This window comes from Chiloscyllium plagiosum, chromosome 16 (genome assembly GCF_004010195.1).
Source record: "Chiloscyllium plagiosum isolate BGI_BamShark_2017 chromosome 16, ASM401019v2, whole genome shotgun sequence".
In the NCBI taxonomy this organism is placed as follows: Eukaryota; Metazoa; Chordata; class Chondrichthyes; order Orectolobiformes; family Hemiscylliidae; genus Chiloscyllium; species Chiloscyllium plagiosum.
Window position 1 is genome coordinate 17,664,582 of NC_057725.1, and position 20,101 is coordinate 17,684,682.

The following is a 20,101-nucleotide window of genomic DNA, read 5'->3' on the forward strand; positions in this document are numbered from 1 at the left end:
ACTGAGTTGGCTAAAGCTGTTCTTTCATTACTGAGAACACAGTCTGATCTTCTGTCATATCCTGTATAAGAAAAATACCCAGAACAAAAGATTGTATTGTTGTTTTGATATTTCAATCAGCCCAGATTTTTGAAAAGGATTTATGAAATACTTCTTAGTCAGTGATGTCAAGGGTCATAGGTTAGTGGAATTCAAACAGCCTTGACCTTTATTGGCCAGATTATTGTTTTGTCCAAGAGAACATATCCAACAGTACTTTACAGAATATAAATTAGATTTGCAATTTAGCCAGTTTAAACTGATTGGTTGAGCTTGTCCTTTAAGTGTTAACTGAGATACTGTATTGACTAGTCAATATGTTATCAAGTAAAACTGGTGATGTGTAACAGATACATGGATATCATCCTTCAGAGTTTTTGTCTAACAAGGCTAACTTTTCTCTTTTCATTTGTTGTATTGAATTATTAGTTGATGGAAATAATTATGCTTCTATTTGCATTTTATTCAGAAATGATAAAGAAATAACCTTTTGCAACAAAACTGTGCAGCCCTGTAAGCTCACACGCAAACACCAGCTCCACCAACCCTGAAAAATGATTCCTGTCAACATGTTGTTATTCATCATTTTACAAAAGAAATTGCTGGTTTCGCTGTAAAGAATATTCTTTAAAATAATTGTAAAAATTTTTGGATGTAATTCATATTTTATACCACGCTTAATTTGATACAATGCCAGAAATGTGATTGAATTATAAGCAGAAGAGGCCAATAATTAAAACACACATAATATGAGATTGCATATGACTCTCAGTTTTCTCTGCCATGGCTCTGTAGGTAGCACTTGCATCTCCATTTTAGAAAACTTTCAATCTACTGAATTGACCATAAAATGAGGATGTTCCTAATTCAGATAAAGCAGGAAATCAAGATCCAATCTGCCTCTAAAATGGACAGAGAGTCAGAGAGATGTACAGCATGGAAACAGACCCTTCGGTCCAACCAGTCCATGCCGACCAGCTATCCCAACCCAATCTAATCCCATTTGCCGGTGCTTGGCCCATAACCCTCTTAAACCTTCCTACTCATATACCCATCCAGATGCCTTTTAAATGCTGCAATTGTACCAGCCTCCACCACTTTATCTGGTAGCACATTCCATAGAAGCACCACCCTCTGCATTGCCCCTTAGGTCTCTTTTACATCTTTCCCCTCTCACCCTAAACCTATGCCCTCTAGTTCTGGACTCCCTCAAGCCATGGAAAAGACCTTGTCTATTTACCCTACCCTCATGATTTTATAAGCTTCCATAAGGTCAGCACTCATCCTCCAAGGCTCCAGGGAAAACAGCCCTATTCAGCCACTTCCTGTAGCTCAAATTCTCCAACCCTGTCAACATCCTTGTAAATCCTTTCTGAACCCTTTCAAGTTTCATAACATCCTCCATAAGAAAACACATGATTCTAACTTCATGGGGTGATCTCTGTGGTGTCCTTAGCCAACATTTATCCCTCAAACGACATCACTAAAACAGATTATCTGGTATTTACCTCCATGATGTTTGCGAGGTCTTTGTGTGTGTGCAAATTGGCTGTTGTGTTTCCTCAAATGTAACAGAGACGACACTTCAAAGATAGTTCATTGGCGAAACACTTTGGAAGAACTGAGTTTGTAGAGCATTCCGTTGTAAAAGTAAGCTTTTCTTTCTTCTGGTTCTTTGTTGAGTTTAGATAGTTTGATATCCTATTCCAGCCTATTCTAGTAATGCTTTTCAAGGGCACAAGAGACTAATTCTGTCTGAATTGCTGGAGTGTGTTCAAATGGAAAATCCTGCAAGACAGGGTAAGTGCATTTGGAATTCAAAGTAATGGCTTTGAGTAAGCCAGGCCCTAAATAAATTTTAAAAAACACGAATAGCTATTTACAAAAGGTTATATAGTTATTAAAATTACATTAGTTTAACACTTTCTCGAGTGGCGTTGTTAATGGAATATTGTCTGCTGTAATCATGTAACTATTGTAAATGACTCCCACGAAACAGCTTGTCCGTCCATTGTAAAGTAATTTTGCTTTGCATTTTCAATTTTCAGTAAGAGCTGATTTAATCATTCATTACTCTCAAAAACTGGAGTGAGAATTCATGAGGGCACGTGATTAAACTGATTGTTGAACTGATTAGGTAAAAACAAGGACTGCAGATGCTGGAAACCAGAGTCTAGATCAGAGTGGTGCTGGAAAAGCACAGCAGGTCAGGCAGCATCCGAGGAGCAGGAAAATCAACATTTCGGGCAAAATTGAGGCCTCTATTCCTGATAAAGGGCTTTTGCCCAAAACGTCGATTTTCCTGTTCCTCGGATGCTGCCTGACTTGCTGTGCTTTTCCAGCACCACTCTAATCTAGACTCTGTTGAAATGATTAGTAAACCATGGCCTGAACTTTACTGGCCTCTAAGTAATAGAAGCAGAGTCAAGGGCTCTGGCTAAGTTCCCTAATGCAGACTTTCACTAGTGGAGATTTCCGTGCAGCAGGCAGGTGGTGGACCATTGGGCATCCATTCTATTGAGGGAACAGATAATTTGTGCGATTAAGGGGTCCCCTATTGAGATCATCAATACGGGCTTGAGAATGGGCAGTGTGGTCCAACAGAAGATGACATGCTCCAAAAAGCCCAGTGACCCCATGGAGCCATGGCTCAATGTGGGGACAGTGGTCTGGAAACATCGACACTGCAGCCTGAAGGACCTCTTTTATAGGTTTTTCTTCTGTATTTTGCTCACAGACATCTTGCATGTAAAGTAATATTTATCCCTTCATAGTCTTTTTTTGTTTTTTTCAGCAATGCTCTCCTCATCCAGTGAGGCTGCCAACATTTCAGAGTAACTGGCTTTCTTATTGGACCAGCAACATCAGTGACCCAATGCATAGTCTTTACATAGGGACTGCCTCGGGTAAAGTTGCTGAGTTGGTCTCACTGTGGGCTTGAGACCGTTTTTTGGTGTCCCAAAATATGCGATAAAATTCAACCCAACGTTTCTTTATTTTTTAGGTATATTCTGGAAACCTACTACGATTTCTAGGCAAATAAAATCATTCCAGACATTTAGGATGATGAGATTTATCCATGAAGATGATCTAATTTGGCATAATAGGCCTCAAAAGTAAGTCAAGAGTAAGGTTACAATGTAAGCAAAGGTATAATATTGGCCCTTTAACACAAAAGATTTTCCCATTACATTATTTAAAGAAGCGTAACTGTGGTGCAATCTGTCATGATTGATAGAATAAGATGTTTGTCATTCTTTTGATTATACTTATGTTATAATTCATGTAGAAAAAATAATGCAAACCTTCAGTTAATAACTAAATGGATGAAATCACAAAATTTCATATTTTGAGATTTTTACTGTAACAAATAGATTAAAAGTACTTTCAAGCAACACTGTTCTTGTAGCTCTTGTAACCTCCCACCTCAGCGAGCAAACCCAAATCCAGAACCTCAAGCTGAGCTACAAATCCTCTCAAAATATGCTAGCTATTCTTAGAGGTAACTTATATTTTGTCATAAGATGCATCAAATACAGACTAACTTCTTAACATAACCACAAAAAAGTACAAATAATTGTAGGCCACGCTGTCTTTTAAGTAAACATTTAATTTTCCAGAAACCAAACCAAAATAATTTTTAGCCCCTGAGGCTTTTCTTCCAATATTTTATATTCTTGACCTTGGAACAATAAATGGCAGAACTATCTGCCACAGTGAGTTTTTTTTCTCTCCTGGAGTCTCATCCTCCACTGTGGTGTTAGTAAATCTTTAACCTCATTTTAAATCCTCATGAATTTAGTCTTTGCAATTTGAGCACAAAATCTCACTGACATTCATGCAACATAGACCACAGAACTTTGATGTATTTCACTACTCTCCTTTTGCTGGGTCCCCAAAGGCCTGTCTCCTGTGTATGCAGGAATATTTTTGACCCTTTCATTCTCATGAATCAAATCCATAACAATGTGAATCACATGGGTCTTATATCCAGGTGGAAATGCTGATTATAGCTATATGGAAGTGGGTACTACAGATGCTGGAGATTAGAGTCAAGATTAGAGTGGTGCTGGAAAAGCACAGCAGGTTTGGCAGCATTCGAGGAGCAGGAAAATCAATGTTTCGGGCAAAAGCCCTTCATTCGCCATTCCTGATGAAGGGCTTTTGCCCAAAACATCAAGTTTCCTGCTCCTCAGATGCTGCCTGACCTGCTTTGCTTTTCTAGCACCACTCTAATCTTGATTGTAACTATCCTCAAGAGCCCTGAATCTCTTTTATCTTGGAAGGAAATGGACATCTTAAAGCACAAGTGTTTACATTCCACCATCCTCAACACTTTTCCAGTTCTTTAGAGACTTAGTCTATCCATTGTTGACACACAGTTCACTACCATTGTATACAAATCTAATAATTTTGTATTTCTTCCCAGTAGTGCACTATGGGCCCTCATTAATCTTGAATAATCATACCAACCAGGCTTCCTGTCAGAAGACTTCAGAACAGGTCAAATTGCCTGTTTGATTTTACCTTAAAAAACAGATCAAAAATATACCTATCTTACAAATCTCATTATTGTAACACTATCACAATTATACAGCCTGGAGTAGAAAAATTCAAAAAATAAAAACAATTTTTGACTTTTCACAATGGAGTCCAAAACAGCAACATGGAGTTAATGGTTGAAAGAGTTCATACTTGAAAGGATAGTTAAACTGCCACTGTTCATCATTATTACAGTGTAAACCTAACAGCAACTGCTGGAAATAGATAAACACAAAGAGCTGAAAGTTGCTGTCAGTGATAACCTGTTCCTTCACAAGTGAGGCATTCAAGTTTTTGAAGAATCAGTGCATAAAGTGAGTGATTTGATATGAACTTCTCATTTTTTACACACTTACCATTGTTAAAAAGCAACATTAAAAATGCTGTACCTTGTTGAAAAAGATGTAACTGAATTTTCATAGGGGAGAAGTCATAATTATTGCTGAGTAATTGTTCTACACTTGAACCACTGTTTTTGTATTTGTGGAATGACAAATCTCTCCATTCAAATTTTAAAAATTCCATAGATTTGACAAATATAAGCTTTTTATAAACTTATGATGTTTTAGTTCTATGTTAATCCCATGTCCCAATCTTTGTTCATATGATAAAAAGCACATGATTATTAGGACTACTTGCTTTTTGCCATAACACAATACTGCAGTTGCCAGAAGTCTGGAAATAATAACAAGAAATGTTGATAATGGTCAGTAAGTAAGGCAGAATTTGTGAAGAGAAACAAAGTTAATAATCCTGGTAGGTGGAAAAGCGATATGTGGCTGAGGTTGGCAGTGATTAGGACGCTGGGGAGGGTAGAGCAGATAGGTGGGAAGGTAGGTGGACAGGTAGGCCAGGTCAAGAGGATGGTGCAGAGAGGGAGGATTAGATCTCTGTCATAGTACATGTCCGGTAATGATTTTTTACTTATCTGCTGCTTCTCTCCAGGTTGGAAGAGTTTAAAGTGAAAATAGGAAATTAACAAAATTATTGTTCATGGACACATTTTGATTTTATTTATCCTCCTTTATTTCATTAGACGACTTAACAGTGCAAAAAGACGAAATCATCTGTTTAGCACCAGCTGCCGGAGTACTGTACTATTACCACTATAGGCAGCCACAATTGTTCTGAAAAGCAGGAACATGTTTGTTTTTGAGTGCAGAGAGCTCAGAAATTCATTGTTATCATCTATTTAATCTGCTTGCTTTGACATTGGTTTGTTTTACAGTCGAAAGAAACAAGGTAGGTGTTGGAATAATATACAGTTTGAGGCTACCAGTTGCATCCTGGTTCATAGATAACCATAAATTGACACAATGCTGGAAGCTGTCTGTGTGGTGGAGAAAAATGTACAAGAATCCTGTAGAACCCTGGAACTACTTTCAGACACGTTGAGGACATTTATTATTAATAAGAGGAAAATGCCTCTTATTTCACCTTTCAACATTAAGTAGGATATATTAAAGACTGTCTATAGCAAGTCCTATATAGTATATATGGACAGAATATTGACATTTCTCTCATCTGATATCTATTATGTTGGGTAATCTTCAATTTTAAATCCTGCTTCAAACTCGCCATTGTAATTTCGCCATGAAGTTGACACTCAAGAACAATGCAAATAATTGTTGGTGATGGAGAAGCCAATATGTATTTAACTTGACACTTATATAGATGCACAATGATAGAAATACAATACCCCTGCTGCGTAAGGTGAATGTAATCCCTGTATGAGCGATCAATATGAGTAGGATCAGTGCAAAGCATTGTAATGACCATCAATTTGCATGCAAAATTTTCTTTGATAATACTCCTGTGAAGCAGATTGGGGCATCTGATCAGTTTAATCCTCCATATAAATTAAAGTAATTGTTATATATAATATAAAGGTTTTATTTGGAGTTCCACCTTCTTCATTGAATAAGCTGTTAGGTCTTTGAAAATGGTATGTTTTATTATTCTGCTTTATTTCAAATTTCTATTGTTCGTCAGTAATCACTTGCTGATGAATATGATACTAGAAGCTAGCATAGTGAAACCTTCATTTATCATGCTGAGTCTCAGCATCATATTCTGTTATGAGGTACACCATGGATTAAACGCAGAAACAACTCAATGGCGCCTTCTTGTACAGGTTGTTATGCTATAATGCGCATTTTGTAAACACAAATTCGCTTTAACACAATTGACAAATTGGGAACACTATTTCTAAAGCGCGAACTTTTAAAATGTATGTTGGCTGCAACACAATTACATCGCCAACACTTTAAGCGCTGTTTTTAAAGCGTGATTTTTCTATAATGCGGGGTTGCACAAGAATGTAACCATCGTATTATAGAATAACTACATGGACTGCAAAATTCAAAGTTTTGTCAATAAAAACCATCCTAAATTATACGCGGTTTATGCAGTGATCTAACATCCACTAAAAGAGAGTTTAAAACTTACAACTGCCTTTTTCATGGACCTAAGGAGTTGTAAGGAAGAGGCAGTAATGCTCATCTCATCAGGCTGGTCTTGTTTCAACCCTCTAGTCTCTGCAATTTAGATTACTTCTGTTCTGAGGGAAGTTGGTCAATCACATGCTTATTCCAAATGGTCTCTTGTACCACATCAGCTTCTTGTGTTCGTCCTATTTGTAACAAAGTGAATTTTATTACCAAAAATGAAGTTACTTAATTTACATTGGTTCTAATCATGCTTGTCCCATTGTCAATGCACTTATCAGTATTAAGACAGTGAACCACTTCCATGTGCTGTTCGAAATATTCATGATGGTGCCTTCTGATAAAAGGCTTTTTTTTTCATTGACTCATGGAATCCCAACAGAGTGGAAACAGGCCATTCAGCCCATTGAGTCCACACTGACCCTGCAAAGAGTGTCGCACACGGACCTACCCCACTCGCCCATCCCTGTAACCTGACATTTCCCATGGCTAATCCACCTGGCCTGTACATCCCTAGACACGATGTGCAATTTAATATGACTAATCCGCCTAACCTGTACATCTTGTGGGAGGAAACTGGAGGAAACCCACAGAGACAAATTTCTGTTGTGGCTTTTGAATTATCCCCAGAAACTCCTGCCATTGCTGCTCCACCGGCTTTCCCGCTTGGCTTCCCTCCCAATATGCTGCCAACTATTCCAGCCGCAGGCCACTGTCTGTGTGGACTTTGCACATTCTCCCCCATGCCACACCACAAGAGTTCCTTTAGCTATATTATTCATGGTACACAGCGAGTTCCAAAAGATGGTGGTGGGGTAGGGCTTCTGACACCATGCATTGTCCGCTACATTTACCTTTCTTGTTGTTTCTTTCTTGTTTTTCCCTCTTTTCTCTTTTATTGATTTGTTTATTGTCACATGTACTTTGTTACAAAATACAGTGAAAAGTGTGGCATAGTGTCGCTACTCCCTGACGCCATCTTAAAACACAGAAAAAGAATATTAAGGCAGAAAAATAAAGAAATAAAGAAAAACAAGTCCTTCTTGCTAACTTCTCCGCCAGGAGTCATGAGCCTGGTGGCAGGCACAAGTCCCATTCTCCATATAACCACCAGTGGAAGCAAGTCACTACTCTTTGATGCTTTTTTGCTTCCACCGATGCCCTCGCCACTGTGAATCCTCATTGTCCCTTGCCACTGTGAATCCTCACTGGACCTCACCAATGCGGGTGCCACCGCACTGGCCCAAACTCAACTCCGCCACTGCCATGAGTATGCTTTGGTCCCAGCTCACTAATGCAGCCACTGCCGATGCCACTGGGTCTCATACTGGCCCCAAACCCCCCTTTGCTGTCACTTCCATTAATCTGCACTGAACGCAGATGCTGCCAGAACACAAAGCTGCCTCTGCCGTAGCAGATAGGAGTCGGCACTAGGACCGCTTCACTTATGTAAAAGCCCCTGAACAGTGCCGTGGCTGCTGTGGCTGCCACTGATCTTGCGCTGAGGCCACTCGCTGTCACCAATAGCATTGTCACAACCGAGCTCTTCAAGAAGAGGTAAATAAAATAACAGAAAGAATAAAAGGAAAAAAGAGCAGAGAGAAAAACAAGAAGGAAACAACAAGAAAGGCAAATGGAGCGGACAATGCGCGGCCTTAGAAGCCCTACTCCACCGCCATCTTTTTGAACCCATTGTGTACCATGAATAATGTAGCTAAAGGAACTCTTGTAGTGGCAAGATTTTTGTTATGGCTGACACATATTAAAACAGTTGCATTTATTTTAAAAGTGCTAATTAACATGGTCACAATCCAATTTCTTTCAGTTTGGGGATATTTTGGCCAAACTTCACTTTGAATAAACAGACAGATTGTTTTAAACCTGATATATGAGTCAGAAGAGTACAACAGAGCCATCTTATCCATCCAAGTAACTAATGTTGGATTTATATATAGCAGTGGCAGTTTTCAATAGTGGGAGTTTGTGGATTAATGATTTACACATATATTTGGCAATGACATAGATTAATTCAAACAAACTATATTGTCACAGAAGGTCCTGAAAGTTTGTTGCGTAAATATAATTCTATATATGTTTCAATTACATATTAAAATTTTTGCTCATTATTTTAGTGGGGATGTAATGTCATTGATCAAAGCAGGATAATATCTCTGATAAAAGGATGAATAAGATGATTTTTAAAAAAACTTATTGGTATGGAGATGGTCAAGCTGCATAATTTAAAGGACAAAGGATTTCCGAGATTCCTTCTTGGCATTTTCATGAATCATATCAAGTTTTCATTTATTAATGCATTACTATCATGCTTATGAAAGTTGTGGACTGGACAGACAGTGATATTTCACTGAAGTAAAAGCTGGTGAGTGAGCTTTAATGGTTAATTTCTATCTATCTGAAATATAACGTTTTCTTTACTTATGCAAATAATTATGAATTATTCTTCAAATAAATAGAAATGACATTTTATTCCAGTCTTGCTAGAGATGTATGCAAGTTCTCTGAGAGCAGCTGCAGTTAGTTCACGAGGCAGCTAGTTTATGCTTAATTTCAGAAGCTTGAACCGTTTGCTTTTCAGAAAGAACAAGAGATGATTCACAGGTCGCCTTGTCCATTCTGCTTTAGATGTACAGAATGTAAGGTATCTGTCGAATTTGTTACCTCAAAGTGTGGTGAATGCTGGAATAGTGAGTAAATTTAAGAGGAGTTAGACAGACTTTTAAGTGGTAATGTGTTGAGGGGATATGGAGAGAAGGCAGGAAACGAGGGGTGAGGAGTATATCAGTCATGATCGAATGGCGAAGCAGACTTGATTGGCTGAGAGGCCTAAATCTGCTCCTGTATTTTATGATTTAGAGATGCTGGTGTTGGACTGGGGTGTACAAAGTTAAAAATCACACAACACCAGGTTATAGTCCAACAGGTTTAATTGGAAGCACACGAGCTTTCGGAGCGCCGCACATCCACGTGATGAAGGAGCAGCACTCTGAAAGCGAATGTGCTTCCAATTAAGCCTGTTGGACTATAACCTGGTGTTGTGTGATTTTTAACCCTATATTTTATGAACTTCTGAGGTGAGTGACTGGTGAGTGAGGGAGTTCAATGAAGAGGGGAAAGAAGATGCTCCTGTCTTTTGCTACCTTTTTGAGCTCCCATTAATTGGTTCATACTTTGGTTTTGGAGAAGACGTTAATTGATGAGCAAGTAATAAGTTATTCTGCTTGATTTAATTGAAATAAGTTACAGTATGGTTTGTCATCTTGGCCAAGTGGAATGCATATACTGCAACAAATTTCTCTGGCTACAAAAGCTGAGCTTAGGTTTCAGACTTTGAGCAGCAAGAAACACTAGAAGGCCTGAAAATCTTCTGTAAGTATGTGAAAAAGAAATGTTTGGATGAGACAAATGGGGGTTGATTACTTGATGAGTTTTTTAAAAAATTATACCGGAGAACAGAGAGATGTCCAAGGAGCTCAGTGATTACTTTGTGTTTGCCTTTATTGAGGAAGATGCAAAATCTCCCAGAAATGTTGATGAAAGATTGAAGGAAATTAGTATTAACAGCAGGATTGTGTCGGAGACGATAATAGGCTTGAAGGTTGATAAGTTCTATATCTCAGGATGTTGAAGAATGTAGCTGCGGAGATAACGGAAGAATTTGTGAACACCTTCCAAAATTTCACATGTTCTAAAATAGTTTCTGCAGTTTGAAAGGTAACAAATATCCCCCTCCTTAACTCAGCACACATATTCCTGCACTTGCTTTTCTTTCCAATGACTGCCAGTATTATATTTTCTATATTTCACAGCGTCTTCCTGACTCAGCAGTAATCCAGCCCGAAGGCTGTAATAACACCCAGTGAACAGAAATTTGAAAACTAAATTTCTGGAACTTGGAGTCTGGCACCACTTTCACGAAGGTGTGGAGTGCTTTCGACTTCGGGAACTGTTTGCAAATAGCAACTAAGTAAATAACCGCATGTTAGGAAATAGACAAGAAGATGACATAATATATTGTAGTTTGTGATCGTACCAAGATGGCTTAAGTTGATTTTCAAAATAAAGACATAAATCAGCAAAGAACTAAGCTTTTTTTTTGAACTGGCCTTTGCCAATGATTGTGCTTCATATGAATCTTCTATTTTACACAAATTCTCCAACCCTGGCAGCATCCTGGCAGTAACTCAGTCAGCCAACCTTTCTAGTCATATCTCCCTCGCACTCAACTTGCCCTTAAAAATAGGTTAAATGTTTAGTTGAATTATTCCACGTGGTAGCAGATTCCATATTTTGAGTATTCTGGGTAATGTCTCCACATGGGTCTGATGCATGACTGGAAAGGTTTTAAAGATCTAATAGAGAACAGATAGAGTCATGGAATCACAGCATAGAAACAGACCCTTCAATCCAACCTATCCATGCCGACCTGTTATCCCAACCCAATCTAGTCCCACCTGCCAGCACCCAGACCACATCCCTCCAAACCCTTCCTATTCATATACCCATCCAAATGCCTTTTAAATGTTGCAATTGTACCAGCCTCCACCACTTCCTCTGGTAACTCATCCCATACATGTACCACCCTCTGTGTGAAAAAGTTGCCCCTTAGGTCCCTTTTATATCTTTCCCCTCTCAACTAAACCTCTAGTTCTGGACTCCCCCACCCCAGGGAAAAGACTTTGTCAATTTATCCTATCCATGCCCCTCATAATTTTGTAAACCTCTATAAGGTCACCCCTCAACCTCTGACACTCCAGGAAAACAGCCCCAGCCTGTTCAGCCTCTCCCTATACTCAAATCCTCCAACCCTGGCAGCATCCTTGTAAATCTTTTCTGAACCCTTTCAAGTTTCACAACATCTTTCCGATAGGAAGGAGACCAGAATTGCACACAACATTCCAACAGTGGCCTAACCAATGTCCTGTATAGCCGCAACATGACCTCCCAACTCCTGTACTCAATACTCTGACCAATAAAAGAAAGCACACCAAACGCCTTCTTCACTATCCTATCTACCTGTGATTCCATTTTCAAGGAGCTACGAACCTGCACTCCAAGGTCTCTTTGTTCAGCAACATTAAGTGTATAAGTCCTACTAAGATTTGCTTTCCCAAAATGCAGCACCTCGCATTTATCTGAATTAAACTCCATCTGCCACTTCTTAGCCCATTGGCCCATTTGGTCAAGATCCTGTTGTAATCTGAGGTAACTCTCTTCGCTGTCCACTATACCTCCAATTTTGGTGTCATCTGCAAACTTACTAACTGTACCTGTTATGCTCGCATCCAAATAATTATGTTACTGCAGATTCTTGATGAATTTCTTCCATAAACTCAAGGTCAATCTTTACCAGAATAAAAGTCAAACAGGAAAATTGATTAGAGCATTTGGTGGATTTAAGGACGAAAGCAACATTAACTTTACATTTTAAATGACATTTTTATAATACACAGCATCAGTTGATAATAGTCCAATCAGCAACCAATTAAATCACCCAATTTTTATAATCTTTTTTACTAATCCCCATTAATGAACACCATTTCTCTCGTACTTATTCTCTACTGCAAATTTGCAGGAAGGCATTTGCCATTCATCCTTTTCATATTTGCAAAAGCATAATTTCTTTCATTGGAGGATTAGAGAGATTCATCCTAATTAGTACTCTCAGCACAAGGAGATTAGTTTGCCTTTGTCATTCAGGAAACCCAAAAGCAATGATTATGGAGCATTGGTCAGTATTTCACACTTGTAACATAATTATGATGTTTGTGTGATATTTCAACATCAGCATTCTCTTAGTTCTCCAATTTAAGGTTTCTATTATAGAGTCATAGAGATGTATAGCATGGAAACAGACCCTTCGGTCCAATCCATCCATGCTGACCAGATATCCCAACCCAATCTAGTCCCACCTGCCACCACCCAGCCCATTTCCCTCCAAACCCTTTCTATTCATATACCCATCCAAATGCCTTTTAAATGTTGCAATTGTACCAGCCTCCACCACTTCCTCTGGCAGCTCATTCCATACATGTACCACCCTCTGTGTGAAAAAGTTGCCCCTTAGGTCTCTTTTATATCTTTCCCCTCTCACCCTAAACCTATGCCCTCTAGTTCTGGACTCCCCCACCCAGCAAAATAAACTTTGCCTATTTATCCTATCCATGCCCTTCATAATTTTATAAAGCTCTAATATGTCACCCCTTAGCCTCCGTCGCTCTAGGGAAAACAGCCCTAGCCTGTTCAGCCTCTCCCTATTGCTCAAATGCTCCAATCCTGGCAACATCCTTGTAAATCTTTTCTGAACCCTTTCAAGTTTCACAACATCTTTCTGATAAAAAGGAGACCAGAATTGCTCACAATATTCCAATGTCATTGTAAATCAGTTATAAATTAAGTTTTTACTACAAAAACAGAAATTGCTGGAGAAATCTGGCAGGTCTGCATACATCTTTGGAGAGAAAACAGAGTTAGTGTTTTGAGTCCAGTCCCTTCTTTAAAAGTTTGTTTGTGTCTGATCTGCAGGGTTTTTTTTGGTTTAACTTGATTGAATTTTTAAATTCAGTTTCCAGTCACACTTTCAATATATAGTGAATATTCCATTGAACTTGGGTCCCATCTTCAGACTGTCCAAATAACTCAGTTCCAATTTCAACAATTCAGTGTTTGGAAATGCTGTTTGTTGAGTCAACCTCCACTAGATTATCAGGAAATTGGGATTTGTACCATGATCTCTTGAGTTAATGGCATGGATTCCACCTTTCTTAATATTAATTTTATTCTGATATCAATGAAAGGAAATATTTGAGGCCTATCAACGGGGATCTTATTAAGCAGGCTAAGCAACAAGTCATATCGAAGAATTCATATAGCAAACCAGAAAGTAAAAAGTCAGTTATATAATTTTGTTAAATATTAGATATACATATGAAACTGAATTATCATCAACATTTTTATAAAGTCTTTGTTTTATATCTGCACAGTGTCCAGGTTAAAGTTTCCATTGATATTTTATTTCTATTTCTTCCTTTACGATAATTAATTATATCTTTCTATCCAAGGTCAACAAGGTCCATAAAGTTTGGGTCTATATGGCACAGTTTGTACTGCTGTCAAATAGATCATAGCATGTTATAAAATTGTTGTAAATTGAGAAAAGCTAATTTAAGAACCAAACAGTGACATTTATTATAGGCTGTTTCTGACATGTTAGAGACTATCACATGCAACTTAGTACTGAGGAAGTGCTTCAAAAATCATCAGGTACCTGCCCTTTCAAGGTATCAGATATTATACAGAAGATAAAAACATGTTCAATTCAAAATGACTAGCAGCAAGTCAGCTGCATCAATTTAATTCATTCCTTCTTTTTCTCAACTGTTACATTCCCTTGTTTCGGAGGTACAGGAGGAAAATAACATCCAACCTGATTTTCAGTGACATATTTGCAACTTCACTTAAGATCTTCTCTGTGTGGTGGACAAGTTTTCTGTGCCTGATTTTAGTTTAATTAAAAAGATAGGCAAGGGACTGATGTAAAATTGGGAACATAGTGCAAATGTGGCCCACATCACAGCAACCAATTCATTTTACCATGACAGCCAGGTATACCAAGATGCTGGCACTTTCCTAGCTTGGTAGTACAGAAGAAAATATGACTTTAATTCAATTAATGTATTAGCTTGATGTCATTAGGAACCATCTGCACAATAGTTTATATGCTTTAAAATAAATTACAACACAGAGATTCAGCTAAATCGTGTGAGTTAACTAGAAGACAAGACTCGAAAGATTTGATTCTGACTCATCATTTGGATTTTGAAACAAAAGCTAAAATTTGCAAAGCCCACACCCAAATCCCAGCTCACCCCTTCCTCAGAATTAAATGGAGGTGATGCAGTTCTCTTTAAAATATTGTAATGATGACTTGTTTTTATTTCGATGTTATTTTCTGATTCACACTTAAATTCTTGGTGCAGGATGGATTTCCACACCTCAGGGAGACCTGGATCTGAAGGGAGGCAAACATGATTGGCTCTGTCAGATCTGTCACTTTACAACACTTCCTGTGGATCAGCAGGAGTAGGAATGTTTCCACTCGGCCCCCTCCAACTTATTTGTAAACCACCCTATGATGATGCTGTGGCTTTAAGAGGTATGTTTTGTCCTGGCTTCTTTTAGAGAGAGATTTGGGGGCAGGTGTCAAGTAGTTTATGAGCAGGTAAATAACTTGTGAGGCCTTGGTTTATTTTTGAGAACTTAGAGAATTGAAGCAGTCTGGTTGGGTGTGGCCAGCTCTCACAGACTAGAATTTCTAGTTTTTAAGCTTTGAGATGCAGCAGCAGATGCTGTTGGAGTCTCAACAGGGTTGGAAGCTGCAGTAAATATCTTCTTGCTGCTACTCTTTCTGAGTTTTCATCTGATATTGTTTTCTCTCTCCCTGCTGCTGGGTTGCTTGTGAGAAAATCTGATTTCTGAATTTCTATTTTTGCCCAGGGATGTGTTTATGGGATGTTACAATATTGGAATAGTTAATTATTAATACAGGTAGTTCTGGAATAACGCACATTTAGCAGTATGATTTGGCTAATAATATCGCTGACGAATTAGGGAATGGTGTTTTGGAGAATGCTTACCTCTGTAGGCAGTAGCATGATGCCAGCGGGGATCAGTTCACATGCTTTGTTCTGCACATACACTGATGTACGGGCTGAAATCTCCGCGCTGTTCTGTGCATGCGCCAGTCTTCGTGCCATTCTGCGCTGATGTCAGCTGCTGATAGAACAGCTTTCTGTGAGAGGTACTGTACACAGAGCAGCTATCTTACATTCTAAAGTGTACTGTGTTAAATTTACTTTTGTTTCATTAATAAATATGATTTCAACCTTCATTCAGGCTGTGCTATACTTTGTGTTAGACTTTTGGGCGATTTTTGAGCAATTGTGAGTGATTTTTGTTGCTGATCTGTCCCTAATCCCACTGGCCACATAATTTCTATTAAACAACTTTCTACTAAGTGACGTTTCACTGGAATGCAACTATGGCGTAATAGGAGAACTACCTTTAGTTGCTGTATCTATTATTCTATTAGCTTTCCAATAGAGCTAAGTTATTCTAAGTTCTTCTTTCTTTTGTTGTATTATAACTATAGAGTTATGTTTTGCTTAACGTTGAGTAGTTTGATCAGTCACATGGCAACTGGAACACAACACTTTAAATTTGCCTTTAAGGTAAGAAGATGTTAGGGTGTAGGCTATCTTCTTAAAATATTTTGAGGAGGTCTGGTCTGGTGCATACCGACCTCACAAATGGAATCTCATGCTGCATTTCACTTAAAGTCATAGAGATGTTCAACACAGAAACAGATCCTTTGGTCCAACTCGTCCATGCTAAACAAATATCCTCAATAAATTAGTCCCTTTGCCAGCATTTGGCCCATATCTCTTTAATCCCTTCTTATTCATATACCCATCCTGATGACTTTTAAATGCTGTAAATGTACCAGCTCCATCACTTCCTTCAGCAGCTCATTCCATACACACATGACCATCTGTACAAAGGAATTGTCCCTTAGGTCCCTTTTAAATCTTTCCCCTCTCATCTTAAACTTATGCCCTCTAGTTTTGGACTTCTTTTGAATGTCTGACCACAATTTGAAGTCTGACTACTTTTCGGATTTTAATGTCTGCTAATTCAGCAAGACCTCCAGATAAACCCATATTTTAGTATTTCCAATTTGTTATGTCTTCCCTAATTTATGTCCCACCTCTGTATCATTGCTGGAACCACTACATTTATCACAGCCAGATTGGAATAGGCTCCTGACTTTTTAACCTCCTCGGGTAGCTGCAACAACAATGTGCTCATCTTTTGAACATGCAGCATATGGCTCACTTCAATAAAAATGAAGTTAACCAGTTAATGAGAAACAAATCAAGGAGCCATTTGTAAGGTTTTCTTGAATGAATGAATGAATTCTATCACCTTCTAAATTGCAAAAATAAGAAAATGTAACAGAGACCATACACACAGCTCATAAAAATTATGTTAAAAGGGGGTGTTGTGCAATGCAAATGAGTTGATAAAACAATGGCATTTAAAGTCCTTAAGGTGTCCTAGTGGTGTGAAGTGTTAACCTGAGACCATGGGTGAATAGTGGTATCCTGAAGCTGCTCTAAACATTGCAGATAGCTTTGTGTGTTTTTTTTAGCATTTCTCCAATTATATTTGTTCCTACAGAGTTAAAGAGAGTTCTTCCAATTCTGTTGCTACAAATCCAATTTCAACGTTCTACCAAAGCAGCTGCCTGAAACACACCTCATTCAGATATTCATGTCTGGGATCATTGTCTTTCTAAACTGGATAACTGTTAGTGAGTTATTCCCCTCCAAACTTTGAAACCTATCAGAAAGGTATAAACTAAATATAGGAACATACACTTCTTCACCCCTGACTGGTTTCAGTCTCCTTTGATAAAGAAGTTAACTTCAGTTCAGTTAACTTTGTTTATTTTGAATTGATTTTCTGGAGCGTGGCCAACTTATGATAAGGTAATCACTATGGCAATTTTAATACAGTGTATTTTCATTTTAAAACCATTTTAGTTCATGAGAGTCCGTGGTAGAAAACTGACAATGGAGGTTGAAAATTGATAATACATACTTTACCACTATCGTGAAACTTTCTCATCAGAAGAAAGGAACCAAGCAATATTGTTTGCAGTGATTGTTCCATTTCCCGGTCAATATGAAATAACAATACAGAAAACAGGGAGAAAAACACACACATTCCACATTCGCTCCCTCATCTTAACTAGGGTTCAAAACATGCTTCGGGAAAACCAGTGGGTTTGATCCCCAAGCTGTCCTCCCTTTTCAAAGTTTTAACCCTTCATTGACCAATATTATAATCCATGTGTTAGATTCAAGCATTTTCACGAATTAGTCTTCTGGGAGTTTTTATGGAGTAATCTGATAATTGCCTCCTGCTGGGTGTCCAGACTTACATCCTGCACCTTGCTCTCATTGAATCTTGTATGAACTTGATTGGAGTGGTTGGAGGTTCGGGCATGATTTGTTTCTTTGATTTCTCAATGGATATGCCTCCAGTGCTCTCCACCATTGGAGTTTGCTATGGTGTATGGTTCCTCTGTGTTGTGTGGTGAGTTTTCCCCTAATCTATTCTAATTTCCCTGGAACTCTACTGTCATTGAATAAATATTCATCTTCTGCTATACTTCCCTGTGGCTGTTCCACAAAGTGAGGCTTCATCTTCACTTTCTCCTGATGAGACTGAGAACTTCTGTGGTCATCGTTGAAATCTACACGTGATGATATGAGTAAACTAGATTTAAATTTAGAATAGAATCCCCTCCATTGTGGAAACAGGACCTTCAGCCCAACAAGTCCACACCAACTCTTTAAAGAGTAACCCACCCAGACCCATTCGCCTACCCTATATTTACCCCAGACCAATGCATCTAACCTATACATCCCTGGACACTATGGACAATTTAGAGTGACATTCACCTAACCTGCTTATCTTTGGATTGTGGGAGGAGACCAAAGTACCCAGAGGAAACCCATGTAGACACAGGGAGAATATGCAAACTCCACACCGACATTCACCCAAGGCTGGAATCGAACCTGGGTCCCTGGTGCTGTGAGGCAGTAGTACTAACAACTGAGCCACCATGCCACCCCTAAGGTCTGCTTAGTCACTTTTCCTGGCCATTTTATTCCAGATTTTATGAGCGCTGGCATAACTCTAGCCTTTTAGCTTATTTGGGTTCTCTTGTTACCCTTCCTGATAAGGCTGACCTGTCTTTAGTCCAGTTTATTCCTATTGAACCTTCTTAAGTGAGGCTAACCCTCATGAGTTTTGTTGCTCCCTGTAAGGCTTCTGAACTTCTCTTAGTTTCTGGTCTTTGTGCCCTTTGCTGCTGGCTTTCCCCCATTTTTCCCAGTCTCTCTGAACTATCCTTTTCTGCTTGGGGGTAGTTAATCTTGCTGCCAGCCAAATCATTCACCACTGACCATCTTTCATGTTACAAGCATGGCATTGAGTGGCATGGTGGCTCAGTGGCTAGCTCTGCTGTCTCGCTGCACCCAGAGATCCGGGTTTGATTCCATCCTCCGGTGATTGTTAGTTTGGAGTTTGCATGTTCTCCCTGTGTCTGTGTGGGATTCATTTTGGTGCTCTGGTTTCCTCCCACAGTCCAAAGATGTGCATATTAGATGGATTGGCCATGCTATAGTGCCCAGGGTGGGTGGGCTAGCCATTGGACATGTAGGAATACAGGTTTGAAGTTGGGGGGAGGATGGGTCTGGGTGGGATGTTCTTTGGAGGGATGGGGTAGACTTGATGGGCTGAATGGCACTATATGAATTCAACAGTTCAAAAATCGGTTTTGCAATCAATGCCAGAACCAGTGATTTTCCTTCCGCATGGTTGGACTTTCCACTCTGGAATCATTTGAGGTAGCTTTCTGTCTGTTGCCCATTTAGATTCCTTCTTTTAAATGTCAGAGACAGGTCTGCTTTGTCTACCTGGCTTCCTTTTCTTATCCCAACTTTTGTTAAGAACATCCACCTCTCCTTGGTCTCTTTCTGATCTGTGAAACTTCCCATACTCTCACATACCTGTGTTTATGGTTCTTTGTTTTAACTCATAATTACCAACCAACATTGCCAACTGTCTGACCCCTACTCCCCAGTATTGCTGTAGACATGCCTGGATTGCACTTTTTAAACTCCTGAAAGAGAGCTTTCAAAGTGTTTTGTCGGATCCACTCCAAGTCAACAAATTACTTGGACAATTTTGTTGTGCCTGTGTGGAGTGATCTCTGGCATAGTGGTAATGCGTGAGAAGGATTGGGCACTGCTCCCTCTCCAGGAGGTGACTGCCACTGGAATCCAATGGGAGTGAAGATGTACATATAGTAAGGACAAATGAGACTCTTTGACTATGAATTGCTGTCAACCTCCTTGCAGATATTCCAATGGGATGCAAGTGGAAGGTAAAGAAAATGCCTGAAATCTGCTTCACTGGTAAGA

The 20,101-nt window shown here is 39.0% G+C and overlaps 1 protein-coding gene across 9 annotated transcripts in view; it reads left to right on the forward strand.

Moving 5' to 3' along the window:
* lrrc4ca (leucine rich repeat containing 4C, genome duplicate a) overlaps nt 1-20,101 on the forward strand; it is a 994,912-nt gene that overhangs the window by 760,590 nt on the left and 214,221 nt on the right. The window contains exon 1 of one of the 9 annotated variants that reach the window (XM_043705492.1): nt 15,141-15,201. The exons of the other annotated variants lie outside the window; for them this stretch is intronic. The gene's annotated coding sequence lies outside the window, so the exon portion shown is untranslated. Of the gene's footprint in view, nt 1-15,140; nt 15,202-20,101 lie in introns of those variants that run through there. 9 annotated transcript variants of the gene reach the window in all.